We start from the raw sequence: 16,384 nt of genomic DNA on the forward strand, positions 1-16,384 counted from the left end.
GTTTCTGCTGAAAAATCCTCTGATAGTTTTATGGGGTTTCCTTTGTATGTAACTATCTTCTTTTGTCTTGATGCTTTTAATATCTTTTTCTTTATCACTATATTTTTCCATTTTAATTACAATCTGTATTGGTAAGGATCTGTTTTTGTTGATTTTGTTGGGACTTCTGTGTGCCTCTTGGGTCTGGATATCTATTTCCTTCTCCAGATTAGGGAAGTTTTTAGCTATTATTTCTTCAAATAAATCTTTTGTCCCTTTTTCTCTTTCTTTTTCTAGGACTCATAATATGAATGTTTTTACGTTTGATGGAGTCACTGAGCTCCCTATGTTTATTCTTGTTTTGCATAATTTCTTTTTCTATTTTTTGTTCAACTTGATTACTTTCCTTTACTCTGTCTTCTATGTCATTAATTTCTTCCTCTGCTTCTTCCAGCCTGCTGTTCATACCACCAAGTATGTTTCTCATTTCATTTATTGAATGCTTTGTCTCTTCTATGTTATTCCTTTCTCTGTGTTAATGATCTCTGATATATTTCACTCTTAAGTGTGAGTATCCTTTTTTTTTTTTTTTTTTTTTAAGAGAGTGGGAGAATGGGGGAGGAGCAGAGAGAGAGAGGGAGAGAGAATCTTGAGTAGCCTCCATGACCAGTGTGGAACCTGACACAGGGTTCAATCGCATGATCCTGAGATTATGATCATAGCTGAAATCAAGAGTTGGATGCTTCACCAGCTGAGACACCCAGGTGCCCCAAGTCCAGTGAGCTTATGATCATTGCTTTAAGTTCTCTATTGGGCATGTTACTTATATTTGTTTCACTTAGGACTCTGGCTATGGCTTTATTCTATTTTTTCATTTGGGACACATTTCTATGTCTTCTCATTTTATCTAGTATATATATATATATATATATATATATATATATATATATAATATTTAGTTAGTAAAATTAGCTATATATTCTGTTCCTCCAGATACTGATTTTATGAAGAAGAGGCCCTGTAGTGCCATGCCATATAGTGTCCTCTGTTCCCTTGGTACTGGTGCTTCCAAAAGTATGCCCCCAATATGAGCTGTTTATGCTTTGTTGTTGTGTCCTGGATGCTCTATCCTTTAGGTCAGTTATCTGAAGGGCCTCTCTTTGCCTATTATGAGTTGTGTTTGTTCCCTGGCCTGAGTGTGGCATGTTTTAGTTGGTGTGCTCTGGTCTGTTTGTGAAATGAGAGCTGTTACATCTACTGCTGTATCTGAGGCCTTGCAAAACTCCTGGGTTTAGGGACCTGATGGAGTTACTGAGGGGTTTGAGGCAGCCTTCTTGGTGAGGGGCCTGTCTTACTGAGAATGAGGCACACATGACTGGGAAAAGCAGTTCTTTTGGAGTGTTGTGGGGAGGAGCTTGCTGTAATCAAGTTATGTAGCAAGTATGGGTGCAATGTTGGTTCCCACAAGTGGCCCTCTGCTTGTACTGAGGAGTTGGGGAAATGACACCTGGCAGTTCCTTTGTTCCCAGGAAGGTCTTTCCATGAATGTTGCTTCTCTGGGACATATTCCAATTTGAACAACTGATCTTCCCACTATGCACCTCTGGTGCTCCATAGATTGCTGTTTCCAGGCTCTATGTAGGCTGTTTGCCCTGCCTTTTCTCCAAGGTCAGCCCCAATGTCTTTTGAACTCTTCCATGGACAAGCATGCTGAACTTTAAAACTCCAAGCTTTAAATCTTCTTGGTTATAAGAACTCAGGGGATTTGGGCCCCATTGCTTTTCCAAGCCATTTACTATAGGGATTTACTTTTTCCCTGCATTAGTATGTCTCATCCCTTCTCTAAGACTTCAGCTCTGTCCTCACCACAATGCCCACAATCCATTTATCTCTCAAGCAATTCATTTCAATTTAAAAGATTATCAGATTACTAAACTTTCACTTTTCTTTTGTTTGTGCATTGTTTTTTTAAAAAACTGAAATATTGAAATTTAATTTTTTAGACTCATAAGTTAATATCTACTTCTAAATAGTTGATGAAAATAAAAATGGCTGCAAAATATCACTTGTGCTCACCAAAATTCTAGTTGGCATGGCTATGTGCCTTATTTTGGTAATGAAATTTCCCTCTTTAGTGGAGATATAAAGGAGCTAATTTCTTATGTTTCCTTTCCCAGCTCAGTGAACCTGAAACCTCAGTTGAGATGATAGAGTTATAAAATGGTGGAATCTTTATCAGTGTGAATCCTTGTAATACAAAAATAAATGAGTCCCTTTTGTCCCCTATCCATCCTCCCATTTGACAGGGTCTGAAGTAGATATAGTTAGATAGACAACATAAGGCAGAAATAATGTTGTTGTTTTTTTTTAAGTCACTGGTTCTTTTTTTTGTTATCACAGCATAACATTAGCCCATTTTGACTTTTTTTGTTATCACAGCATAGCATTAGCCCATTCGGACTAAGATATACACTGAATGAAAATAATTTTATACTTATACTTGTAAGAAAAATACTTAATAAATTGAAATGTTTCATATTCTATTATGAACCTCCAATATGCTTTGTGAAAGCTTTCACTCAAGTGAAACACTTGAGTAAAATTTAGCTCAACTTTCACATACTGTTTTCATAGAGTGAAAAGTAATGCTGCTTTTGATACAGCTGCAAAGTAAATTATTAAAGAAACATTTTTAGAACTGTGTTACAATAGAGATAATGGAAAATCTCTGGTGGTGTGAATACTTGTTGGATACATTTTTATTTAAACTCATTTTTTGCAGGTAAGAACCAGGCTCAACCACTTCCTAAATTCATTACCATATTTATTTACCACTAGTGATTTTCAAGTCGGATATTAATTTTTTTATAGAAAATAGGTGTATAGCCTGTGTAAACAGACTGCATTTAAACTTTCTTTAGGTTTAATTATTTCAGATTTTGCAAAGTTTTCTCCCCAAAGGAAAATATATTATAGAGACTAAAAAATTTAAGAAAACTGTGTAAAAGCCTTTTGCATACCAACTACTGCTTTTGTAAGACATAGAAGTAACCACACAGACCTTAGGGGTGGAAGCCTATATTCAAATCTCAGCCCTACCAATTATAAGCCTTAATGATCTTGGGCAAGTTGCTTATTCTCCTTGTGCCTGTTTTCTCATCTGATAAAAGGAGATAGTAATCATAAATCATAGAGCTTAGGTATACTATATGTAAAATGCTTAAAGCTGTATCTGCCATGTAGTGAACACTCTGTAATTATTGCCCAATCCTGGTAAACATTCAAAGAAATTTCCTCTTATATGTAAAAATGTGCCTATTATTAGAAGAATTCTTTTATTATTGGAGAAGTTCATCAACCAATTTTCACTTATTTTACTGTATGCTATTTAGCTTTTTTCTTTTTTGTATACAGTTGCTTTTTCTACCCCTTATTCCTTTGTCACATTTTGTTATAATGCTGGTACTCAATCATGCATGTATATTTGTAAACTATATTTTCAATTTAATTTTGTTGATATCCAGTCCCCTATAAGATTAGTTACCTCTAAATTATTATTAGTATGGCCAATTCCCTTAATAATACTAAGCATCTATAAGACTAAAACATGTTTCTAGAATCATAAAACTTATTTCTGACCCATAGGTGAAGTATTAGTCAAGATAAAAAGCTAGGTCAACAAACATTTATTAATGTACTCAGCGCTGGTTGATTCTGTGGAAAGTAAAATTGATATAAAGACAGGACTCCTGCTCACCAGGGTTTTATAACATAGTTGAAGAATTATGAATAATAAACATGAAGCAGGGGCAGCCCGGGTGGCTCAGCGGTTTAGTGCCGCCTTCAGTCCACGGCGTGATCCTGGAGACCCGGGATTGAGTCCCACGTCAGGCTCCCTGCATGGAGCCTGCTTCTCCCTCTGCCTGTCTCTCTGCCTCTCTCTCTCTCTCTTTGTGTTTCTCATGAGTAAATAAATAATTTTTTTAAAAAAATCATGAAGCAGAGACCTCTACACGTTGGAAACAAATCATTGTTTTTATATAGGTGACACAGAAATTTTGAGAAGGGAAGCATCACTTTAGGCTGAAGAATTCAGAGAAACTTCAAGAAAGGGCTGCAATGGAGATATTCCAGATAGTCTGGAATATCACAGTTACCGAAATGCATACACTGTTTCTGTAGCACGAGAAAGCAATGTAGCTTAAGATACATCTGCATTGCAAAGCACAGACTGATAAATCTGTAGGGGTCTTCAGGGTTGTCATAATATAGAGCTGATAGAAATAGATGGAGCAAAATGGGAACAGTGGATATGGAAATATCCCAGGAGAATGGATTGCATGAGAAAGGATTGTATGTTGGAGCTAGGTCTGAAAGGGGTTAGACGATGTTAGGATGCATGTAGGGTTTGAATAGTTGCTATGAGGCTGGGGTGGAAGAGTCTGACATTCATACCCAAGCCATTAGATAAGCCGTATTATGGGATAGCTGATCTTTAAGTCTTAGGACTCTGTGTAGCTTTTCAGAATATTATCTATGTCTCCTAAATTCTATATAGAGAGAAGATTCCATTTTGATCACATTGATAATGTGATTTAGAATATAGTGATTGCGACTTTAAGTCCTGAAATGGCATTATAATGTAGAAAGGTGGGGGTCTTTTACATATTTTTATAAATATGTATTAATATTTGAGAAATAAATTACAGTAGCCTTCAGCTAGTAACTATGAAATCTGGCTCACACTTGATTGAGTGTCTACTATGGTTCAATAGTGAAGCATAAAGATTTGTGTTCTGGAAATATTGATCTGACATCATTTTCAGAAAGGATTACATGGGAGAGAGAGAAGAATGTCGAGAAGAGGGGTCTAGGCAGGTGGTGATAAAAGAGAGTGGGGGTATGGCTGTGTGCATAGAGAGGGGTGTAACAAATCAAAGATACTTGAAATGGTGAATCAGCAAAGCTATTTTGTCAAAAATCTCAAAAATATTTTCCTGAAAATAAGATTTGAAAAGAAGACTGGTATTTGCATTAGGCATTTAATAGGCTTACCTGGGGAAAGAGGGTGACAGAAGACAAAGGGAGAATAAGAAAAGTAAAGAAAAGGAACTTAAACTTTCCCTGTTCTTCAGGTGGGAGATCTCCCAGAAGTCAGCCTGAGCTGTGTTAGAATCACCTCTGCATCTCCCACATCCTAAATGTGCAAAACCCATTGGACTTTTGAAAAGAGGATCCCAGTAGAGTTATTCAGCAATGAATTATGAAAGCAAATGTGAAATTTCATGGGGAAGGATTGTCATAGAAAAGAGGATTTTGAAAATATTTCTCAATCAATAATGCTTGAACAAAACCTAAATGTCTTTGTAGGTTAGTAGGGCATTTATAGCACAGTTTATTTTTTAAATTTCTTCTTGCTATATATAAAAAATAAGTCATATGTTGCTCAGGATGATATTTATGTATTTATTTATCTGTCCAGATATATCAAAGTGACCAGATAATAGTTTTTCTTGATCTTTACTTCCCACTAACCCTATAGTAGTAGTTGTAGATATAATAAATAAGAAAAAACTTTTATCTGCTAGTTTGGTATAAACCTTGACCCTTGGCATGTAGGGAAATGGCAAATTTCAAGACTGAATTACCTCATTTGCATGGATTCTGATTTTTGTCACACTCTACATGAGAAAGTGATAAGTGGAGGTTGATAGGAAGCTGGGTGATTTCTAACTTTTAAAATAGGCTCATTAAGCACAACATCAACTCAAATCTGCACACTTTGTTCCTGTGTGGCATGGCTGCTAATTATTCCCCGCTGACTGAATCAGTTCTAAGTGTGCAACACAGCAAGTCAAAAGTTGGGAAGTTCCTAGAAAAAGCTGTTGATGAATAACAATTTATACCTTTTCGCAGTTTACTTTCTTGTTAGCCAATTCTAAACTTGCAACATGATATCCCTTGATCAAAGGAATGTGAGTGGACAAGTGTCCTCTGCTGATAGGACATTGCACTCTAGTGAATGAGATGGAAGCTACCCAGCCGCTCAGATACAATTTGATGGAAATGAAAGTGGATCCCAAGATAACTACTTGTATTTCTCAGCTCACCCAGCCTAATTTACATTCATCTTTCAGCCACTGTATACTCAGAAATTACCCCACTTTCTTTTCTAAGTTCCTGGCCCATCATGGCTTAAGCTTGAACTACAAGAAACATCATCTTCTCTGAAGAAGGGGAGGAAACCTTTATGGTGAAGTCATTTATCCAGTACTCCTTGATACTTCCCTGATCAGGTGCTCAGAATCAATGAATGAGAAAATTTCCATTTCAGTTGGTTGACTTACAGCTAACAATAATAAGGTTGCCATTTATTGATCATTTACCCAATACCAGTCACTGTGTAAGATTTATCATGAATTCTCTTTTAATATCCATGATAAACCTTTGCAATAGGTGTTATTCTTTTCTTTTTTTTTTATTCTTTTCAATTTATAGATAAAGCTACTGAAGATTGTAGAATGTAGGTATTGGGATACTACACAGGTACTAACTGGTAGTGCTAGGATTAGAACCTTTATCTCTCTAAAGCTAAGCATGTGCTCTTTATGTAGAGTGGTGATAGTCTGAAACAAGAATTTTTTTCAACCAGCGTGCTGGGAAAGGGGTTTCTTCATGGTTTAAAACTGTCCCTTTTGATCAGCTCTAGCCTAACCTCTGATAAATCTAGACTTTAGACATAACAGGATAAAGTAACTGAGAAATAAACTGGCTTGTAAATTTACCTAACAGGATTGAGACGTATCATGAGCCTTCTACCTCCAGAGGACAGTCATGTGTGACCTGGATTTGCCTTGAGTCAGGGTTTGAAATTAAAAGGATTTTGTTCTTGGGGCTCTCAGCACTCTCAAAGGAGTACCTGCCTTTGGCTCAGGTCCTGATTCTAGGAGTCCTGTGATCAAGTCCCTCATATGCTCTCTGAAGGGAGCCTGCTTCTCCCTCTGCCTGTCTCTGCCTCCTCTCACTCTGTGTCTCTCATGAATAAAGAAATAAATTTTTTTTTTTTTTAAAAAAGGCTTTTGTTTTTTTAAAGTGTAAGTTTCAGTGAAGGAGGAGCCAGGTTAATAGTGAGGTGACTTCTAGGATTGAGAGAGCAGAAAAGTAGCTCAACTCAATAGAAATAGTTGGAATGTGAGTGCTTTGTGTTTGCATGTTTGACAGGTTGAAAGAAGGAAGAGACACCTTTGCTCTGGGCCCTTGAAGTTCCTTAGAGAGGGCAGGACCAAGAGCATCTCAGTGACAAACATAATGGACTGAAATCCAGGGTCCCTCTGCAATTTTCCAGCACTGTATTGGTTCTAATGTGAGTGTGCCCCCAAAGGACTAAGACTTGATTATTTTGATTTTTAAATTTTTTTCGATTTTGAAAAATAGGTATAACATCTTTTACCTCTAATGTATCAGAAAAAAAATTATACTTATAAACCATAAAGGGTGTGTTCTCAACAAGGGTAATATTACCCCCAAGGTGATGTAAATTAGTTCTTGGGAGGGGTGAAAAAAAGTACTATTCCCTCTATATATAAACCACAGACATACATGGAATCCCTGGGTGGCTCAACGGTTTAGTGCCTGCCTTCGGCCCAGGGCATGATCCTGGAGACCCGGGATCGAGTCCCACATCAGGTTCCCTGCATGGAGCCTGCTTCTCCCTTTGCCTGTGTCTCTGCCTTTCTCTCTCTCTGTCTCTCATGAATAAATAAATAAATCTTTACAAAAAACCCCCCACAGATATACAGCTATACAGTATAACTGTGGTATATCATGGGGAGACTAGGGAAAATTATTTAAAGATGTCTGTTTAAAAAGAGGTGTGAAAATGAAAATTTATTGAGAAACACTGCTCTAGAGTTTCAGATTCTTAGGGAAATATTGAAAGTTACAAGGGTCAAAGAGGAAGATATGAAGTAGTATTTAAGAAGGAAGATAGATATACAATACTTGCAGGAACAGAAGGAAGTGGAGAGAAGGACAAATACACAAGCATCATAAAAAAGAATTTTGTTTTTGCTGTTTAAATGGGCAAAACTTACATAAATAAAATAATAAATCAGTTAAGTTCATTTCTTTAACCCAGGAGATATTGTTATAAGCTCTTTAAAATGTCTCTGCAAATGTCAGGAAACAGAAGTTCTCCAATTAGTCATGTTTGATATATTCTCTGTTTCATGCAGAATTTGCTTATTTTGGGACATGAAATCTAAGCATGGGCAATGTGGCTTTAGGTGTCCTTTGTTTCCCACAGTCATATTTAGTACTGGTCTACACTCTGCTCCCTCCAAAAATGATAGTGATCAGAATCCTTAGAAAGTTAAATAAGTTGGTTTTAGGTTTTAAGGACCACTTAAGGATGAAATCCTTTGTGTTTTGTTTTGTTTTGTTTTTAGAGAAAGAGAATTGTGCTTGTGTGCACTTGATCGGGGGGTGTGGGGGTTGGGGGGGCAGGGGAGGCTAAGGGAGAGGGGGAAAGAGGATTTAAAGTAGGCTCCAGGGATCCCTGGGTGGCGCAGCGGTTTGGCGCCTGCCTTTGGCCCAGGGCGCGATCCTGGAGACCCGGGATCGAATCCCACGTCGGGCTCCCGGTGCATGGAGCCTGCTTCTCCCTCTGCCTATGTCTCTGCCTCTCTCTCTCTCTCTCTGTGACTATCATAAATAAATAAAAATTAAAAAAAAAAAAAAAAGCAGGCTCCATGCCCAGTGAGGAGCCCCATGTAGGGCTAGAACTCATGGCCCAGAGATCATGACCTGAGCCGAAATCAAGAGTGGGATGTTTAACCAACTGAGCCACCCAAATGCCCCAATCCTTTGGGTTTTTGTTTGTTTGTTTTTGTTTTTGTTGTTGTTGTTGCTGTTGTTTTCTGAAACTTAATTTAAATTCTCTATGTCAATGGTTCTTAAACTTTAGCTGCATCCTCATCACCTGGAGGCCTTACTAAAGCTCAGGTGGCTTGCTGGGCTCTAGTCCCAGTGTTTTGGTTCAGAAGGCCTAGGATGGGGCCCAGTGATTTGCAATTCCAATGTTGATGCTGCTCTTTGGGGACCACACTTTGAGAACCATTGTCCTGGATCAATGGGTTCCCTAACTTGTGGGTCATCAGAATCACTGAGCAGCTATTATAAAATATGTATTCCTAGGCTAACCTTTTGAGAATCTGAGTCAGTGAGTCTAGAGGCACTTGGATTTTATATATTTTTATTGTCCCTCAGATAATTCTGCTAACCATTTGGGCTGGGAATTTCTCTTCCATGTGGCTCTCATCAGAACCATCCTCTGGCACTGGAGACTGACTGCCCTTTGGTTCTTCATTTGTAAAATAACTTTGCAGGGCAATATATTGCTCCCAGTGGATGATGCAGTTTTGTAGTTTCATTTATTAATACTGTCGTTCTTCTAAAGTGGATGTTGATTGCCTGCTTGAGATTTTAGGAAAAAGAGCAGATGTCTCTCTTTGGGGGTTGGTTTATGAAATTGTACTGCCCAGATACAGAATATCAATTAGGCCATTTCGGGTGGAAAATGTGAAAAGCAAAATTCTGGATTCTGTGTTCTGCTGTTCAAAGAAATCAAACAAAGAGAAATGTTTACTCTTTTTATAATTTCTTTTACTCTTTTTATAATTAATAATATGTCAGAGAAATGTATAATATTTTACTTATAATTTTGGGCTGTTTTTAAAAATCGAACTTTGTCTTTGAGTTGATCAGGAGAACCCAAAGCACTGGCAAAATTTTACTAGTATTTGGGAAATCGGAGTTGTATGGGATGACAGTATTGATATTTTGCTTGAGGAAAACATAATTTTTTGAGCATAATATAATTTCCTTGAGCTTATTTTGAAAGTGATTTCTAAGACCAGATTAGATGATTAAAGCTGAAATCTCTTTACCTCGAAGAAGAGTCAAGAACCACAACAATCAATCAGTTAATCAATCAATTGATCTATTTAAGCATCATCTCTTTCCATTGGAAAATTTGTAGTAGCCCCCAGATAGAACTTTAAAAAAATCTTTCTAGAGAATTTTCTGATTTGTCTGAATTCAGGATGTTTTAGAAAACTCAGTCTGGGAGAAACAGTGATTTGTGCTGTGCAATGACAAGGGAATGCTAAGAGATTGTATTAGATCAGGATGGTGATACTGGTTCAGCTAAGCCTTTCTCCCTAGAAACTTAAGGACTGGAGAATACTTATGATGCAGGGACCACACACTAATTATTCTGGAATTAGTTACAGATCCTCAAGGTACTACTAGCCCAACAGCTGGAAAGGATCTTTATCAAGAATCAAGGATGTATAATCACTTAATTATTACATTTCCGGACATGTGGAATATGTGCTATCAATTACTCGTCAAGTTTCATTTCTGAGGTCAAAGACTTCAGCAACTCCCTTCACTTCAACGAATAAGCAATTCCACGGCAAAGTTTGAGGTATGGGAGGCTCCGTGAAGAATCTTTGGCATCCTAATAAGTTTTTTATTGTTTTGTAGGCTACTGTAAATGCCAATTTTATTATATGTTATTGCTGATAGTTATTTTTCTACATTATCCTGTCCATTCATTCTCTCCAATAATTGTGAAGTATAAATGCCTGCTTATAAATATCTATTGGCTTAACCTAGCCACTAATGTATAAACCCTTTAACCTTCACCAAAGTGACACCATGGAAGCAATGATGCATGAAACTTTACTCACATATATACAGATCTCCATTTCTTTCATGTCATTGGGAGATATTTATTTCATGGTCAAAAGCAGTGACTCATAAAAATGTAACTGAATTTCCATTCATTCTTTAGATTCCAAGGTGTCTGGTGGTCTCACTGCTGCTGGGTTGTGACAGCTCTCTCAGTTCCCTGCTCTGGGGTTCTGAGTGGGAGTGTGGTCTCCTTCGCTTTAAATCCTGTAGGTGAAGGGGGCCAGAGAATGTAGGGGTTGAGGCTAGGGAGAATAAACAGGAATGCACTGGCAGTGAAGAAAACTGACTTGCATGAGGGAAAGTGAGGACAGATACAATTGAGGGAGGAGTAGGTATCAACCAAAGCCTGTTTCCCCCAAAGAATAATGGTAAAAGCTTTCTCTCTGCTTCAGAATGAGTGTCACCCTTTGTAGATCTGGGGGCGGGGAGAGGGGGGAGAGATTCTGGTCTTGCACAGCTTCATTGGTGAAACATCAACTCTGAAAACTTTGTCAATTAGATTTTACCCAATCTGATCATGCTAAATGAATGCATTTTCTTTCTAGGATATGAAACTAGATAATCATTGCCTAGGAGTGCAGAGCTCAGAGTGGAATTTAACATAAGCTTAGCCATATCTTTTCATGTCTGTCAGTGTTAATGCTGTCTGTCCCTCTTAAAGCAAAGAATGTCAGAAACCGACAAGTATCAGTTGATCATACACTTATCCTGGTGCATTGTCACCAGTGAATGTTCTGTAAATGCTCCTTGGGTGGCGTTTTCATCACAAATGTTTTTTTCAAAAAATATGTGATAGGAACGGTCACTGGTTTCAAGCAGGGGACCATTTGCAGTAATTATATCTTCTTATTAAATATGTGATAAGCATCAGAAACACAAATTTCTTGTGCTTAATAACTACAAAGGATCTTTGATAATAAGCCCTAGCCTTCACTTTCAAAAGTTTCTACTTTAGTGGGAAAAAAGGAACACAGGCAAATCAGTATCCTGAGAGACTTGAAAAATGGCTGAGTTGATTCATTGTTTAAATGGGACAGAATCTTAGATCCCTTATCTTTTGATGGCAGACAGAGGATGGAGGATTGGAGAAAAGCATGGAAAATTAAACTTTAATTTTCTTGATGAGGTTATACAAATAACAACAGTAGACTTTTTAATGAAAGTCAGAAATGTTAACCCAAGCGGACACTTAGAAGGCCAGTGTTTTTTCTTAAGTACCCTTGGGTTCTTCAATGTTATTTTTTCCACACCATTGCATATTTTTACTGTTCGAATAGCTCCCTTTGGAGTTAATAAAACATTCACTTAACTGTACTATAAGTCATATATGTTTCCCAAACCTGAGAAGACATGACTGAACAGATAGCTAAATAGCTTAAGCAGAGTAAGAAGATATCTTGGAATTGAATTGCAATTGTAAATATTGTTTGTTATGATCAAAACTCCCATAAAACAGCAATTAATTTTAGATAATTACTACTTGGAAACTACATAATTGCATGTTTCCCTCCAGAGTCACCTTGCCTTTGTGCAGAGTATTTAATTGGCCATGCAGTTAACCTGAAAGGGAAGGGCACTTATAGTAGAATTAAAGACTGTAGCCATATGACATTCTAAATCGAAATATGTGAAGCCACTGAGATATTTAATCACAGTAGTTATTATATCTTTGGAATTAAATCCAGTAGGAGAAAAAAGTTTTAGTTCTAGGATTAGTTACATAGGAGCCTCCCTTCTCAAATATAAAAGAGCTTATGTGTGCAAATCGGAGGACCATTCTTGAAGGTGAAAGAGTTTTCCATCCCCTTGGAATTGTGGAGAGACCTAACTTGGGGGATTTACATAGGAAGCTTGCCCAGTAGAATGCCCAATGTTCTCAATAGTGTAGTGGTCAAGACAGAGGCCCTGGGATCTGACCCCTTCGGTTTGAAACTCTGTTCTGTCACTTATCTGCTGAACAAGCTACTTTTTGAACTTACTATCCCTTTTTGAACTTTAGTTTCATCACCTATAAAATGGGAATAGTAATACAAAAATAAAGTAGAAATAATAAAATACCTACTTGGAAGGGTTGTAGGGATTTTTATGAACTAAAATGAATAAAATGTTTAGTATAGTGCCTTATATTTGGTAAATATTTGATAAATGTTTATTTTTATTATATTTAGTTTTGTGATGGTGATTTCTTCCCTAACACATATACTATAAGATATAAACTGACTCAAATTTTGCTTCAGTTGTGCTGTCTCATTCTCCATTCAAAGAGTTTTAGTTTGAATTAGCCACATATGCATTATGCATTATCATGATCCTTAACTAGAATGACATATTTTAAAAGCAGTTTTATCTTTGCACTTTTTGATGATTTAAAAATGTAACCAATGCATCTATTATGTCCACCATAAAAATATGCATTGAAAGACTCTGCTTAAAAAGTACAAGGTACATTTTTTTTTTCAGTCATCAAAATTGTTCAAAGTCTTTTCAAGGACTCCATTGTCAAATTCTTTTTTTTTTTAATTTTTATTTATTTATGATAGTCACAGAGAGAGAGAGAGAGAGGCAGAGACACAGGCAGAGGGAGAAGCAGGCTCCATGCACCGGGAGCCCGATGCGGGACTCGATCCCGGGTCTCCAGGATCGCGCCCTGGGCCAAAGGCAGGCGCTAAACCACTGCGCCACCCAGGGATCCCTACCATTGTCAAATTCTATGTGCAAGATCCTGTTTGAGTGGTTCAGATTTAAATTTCTTTTGTCTTTTAAAAGGCATTATTCTACATCCCTTAAACTACATATTTTATGGGACATTTCTTTCTAAATTTAATGAGAATTTCTTAAAAACAATTTTTTTTGGTTTTTCAAGTCTATTTATAGAACAAACAGGTTGTAGGGTAATCTTCTGTCACTGACTCTTTAGTCTGGACAAAGTTAAATGTCACGATACATATCTGTAGTTGAACTTGAGATGCACCTACAGTTACCAATGCTTGTATAAACCCAATGTCTTAATATTATATTAAGAATCTGTGTAGATGTGAATGATCTTCTATACATTAGAGAATAATTCACAGGGGCATAAAGCAAGGCTATAGTCTACCTCCCTTTTATTATTTTTTGAAGTTACTTATAAATTATTAAAATTTTGGATGATATGGAAGCATGACTATATATCATAAAGAAGTTTCTTTTTTATGCAGATGGTATGATTTAATTGTCATGCACCAGGATAGGCTTCAATACATGAATGGTCCTATTAACTCACTGTTTCTAAAGGAATAATATAAATTCCACTATCATATTTCCTGAGATGCCTTTAATAGTAAATTTCAATGAAGATTTAATAAGAAGTTTTTTTTTTTTTTTTAATAAGAAGTTTTAAAAATAAATATTGTATTTGATGTTCCAGCAAATAAAAGACCTTCCCATTTAAGGAACATTAACATGAGAAATCATGCAAGTGTATTTTACAACTGAGCATTGAGCAGATGGAGCATGAGGAGTTCTTAAAGGCTCTGGAATGCTACTTGACAGGTCCATGCCAAGATGCCCATCTCTGCCCTGGCAAGTACTTACATGGATACTTTTCTACTAAAATGATCACCAAGGATAAACTTATAAGCGTGTTATGGATACAAAAATTATAAATGTTGAAGTTCTTTATAGGGTTGGGAGGGTATTCCATGTCTCCATTCCAAGGAACCCGAGCAGGGTGTGTGTGGGGGTGTACCAATATTATACACCAGTACAAATTATTAAAATCTTATAGTCAATCTTCGATGAAAACCAAATTAACAATCATAAACTGGACTAAAATAGAATGAATTTTGAAACAAATTTATTTCTTGTAAGTCTCTAGTGGGGAGTATCAGTATAGAAGAATATGGTAAAAATACAAAAGTGAAAGATAAAATATTAAGGAGTACCCTGGTGGCTCAGTTGATTAAGTGTCTGACTTTTGATTTCAGCTCAGGTCATGATCTCAGACTTGTGAGATAGAGCCCCGTGTTGGGCTCCACACTGGACATGGACCCTGCTTAAGATTCTCTCTCTCCGGATCCCTGGAAGGCGCAGCGGTTTGGCGCCTGCCTTTGGCCCAGGGCGGGATCCTGGAGACCCGGGATCGAATCCCACATCCGGCTCCCAGTGCATGGAGCCTGCTTCTCCCTCTGCCTGTATCTCTGCCTCTCTCTCTCTCTCTCTCTCTGTGCCTATCATAAATAATCTCTCTTTCCACCTCTGCCTCTACCCACCTCTTTCTCTCTCTGTCTCTAAAAGAAAAAAAAAAAGATAAAATATCAAGAAAGATATGTAAAAGGTTGGAAAATGTTGAGTACTATTTGTGAGAAAGAAAATCTATTGTACTGGAGCAGAGAAATATATAAGGTTTAGTACATAAAAATAAAAGACAGTGATTTTAAAGAGCACAGACTATTCAGTAAGACAAGATTCCAAAGAGAAATGTTTCTATTTTGGAGATCACAAGAATAAGATAAATTGGAGTCAACCAAATAAATCAAAAGCTGCCTGACACTGTCTTGTACAACTACGAAGACACCTGTTCCTATTAGCAATATTATAAGGAGAGAAATGACATGGAAATGAAGAAATGATCATTAGGGCTGAAACTACATATGGCCAAGTTAGCTCTGCCTTCAGGGAAGGTTTGACAATTGGTCTGGGACAGAGGATGAGATTCCCAGGTCATCATCTCCAAGTTGTGGAGACCATAGGACTTACCCTCTCAGAGGCTTCTGTGTATTGCTTGGGTTATAAGGATTTGTGTCAGGTTGCCATCTTGATGTATTTTCTTTCCATGAGTAGCCATTAAGACTTGCTGAATGCATTTAAAAAGATTAGTATAGCCATAAGAGTGAGCAGCCAGATCTATTTTAATTTCAATCCTCTGTTCCCTTCCACACCCTCATCCTCTGCAAAATAATTTTCACTAAGGGGACACCTGGGTGGCTCAGCAGTTGAGTGTCTGCCTTTAGCTCAGGGCGTGATCCCCCAAGTCTGGGGATTGAGTCCCGCATCGAGCTCCCTGTGAGAAGCCTGCATCTCCCTCTGCCTGTGTCTCTGCTCTCTCTTTCTGTGTCTTGCATGAATAAATGATAAAATAAAATATTAAAAATAATACTAAATAATAATTGTCAATAAGTTATGGTTTGACATTCTGTCCTCGTGTACACTGAGGTGTGCTATACAAAAGACATTTTTAAAAATAAAACCTATTAATGCATATATGATAAGGATGATACTAAAAATATTGCCTTTTATATCCCTGAATGTGCCTTGTTTTAAGGCCTCTGAGAAAATCTTTGAACTTCTTTGATTTCTCCTTTTTCATGACTAAAAAAGGTCATGTATCTGATTTTGTTTCCTCATTCATTAGAAGTTACCCAGATGCTTGGAGACAAAATTTTATCTCAATTTTAGTAACAGCATAGAACATACATGCAAGTCTAACCTATCTTTTGTTCTTAATATTCTATCTTAATTTATAATTTCCCAGACCCTGATTTTTTACTTGTTTATTTTTAAGTGAAAGTAATCTTGAGAGCTATTCCAAATAATCTGTGGGACAAAGCTTGTTGTAAATAAAATAGATAACACAGTATTTATAAGAAATTAAATACATTTTATTCTT

At 37.0% G+C, this 16,384-nt stretch overlaps 1 long non-coding RNA gene across 1 annotated transcript in view; it reads left to right on the forward strand.

The window, feature by feature from the left end:
* The window catches only part of LOC112658723 (uncharacterized), a 64,959-nt gene extending 50,652 nt beyond the window's left edge, over window positions 1-14,307 (forward strand). Inside the window, exons 4-6 of the long non-coding RNA XR_003135918.3 lie at window positions 7,201-7,342; window positions 10,266-10,468; window positions 14,144-14,307. This is a non-coding gene — a long non-coding RNA (uncharacterized LOC112658723). The remainder of the gene's footprint in view (window positions 1-7,200; window positions 7,343-10,265; window positions 10,469-14,143) is intronic.
* Window positions 14,308-16,384: the final 2,077 nt, after the last annotated feature.

Source organism: Canis lupus, chromosome 12 (genome assembly GCF_003254725.2).
Source record: "Canis lupus dingo isolate Sandy chromosome 12, ASM325472v2, whole genome shotgun sequence".
Lineage (NCBI taxonomy): Eukaryota > Metazoa > Chordata > Mammalia > Carnivora > Canidae > Canis > Canis lupus.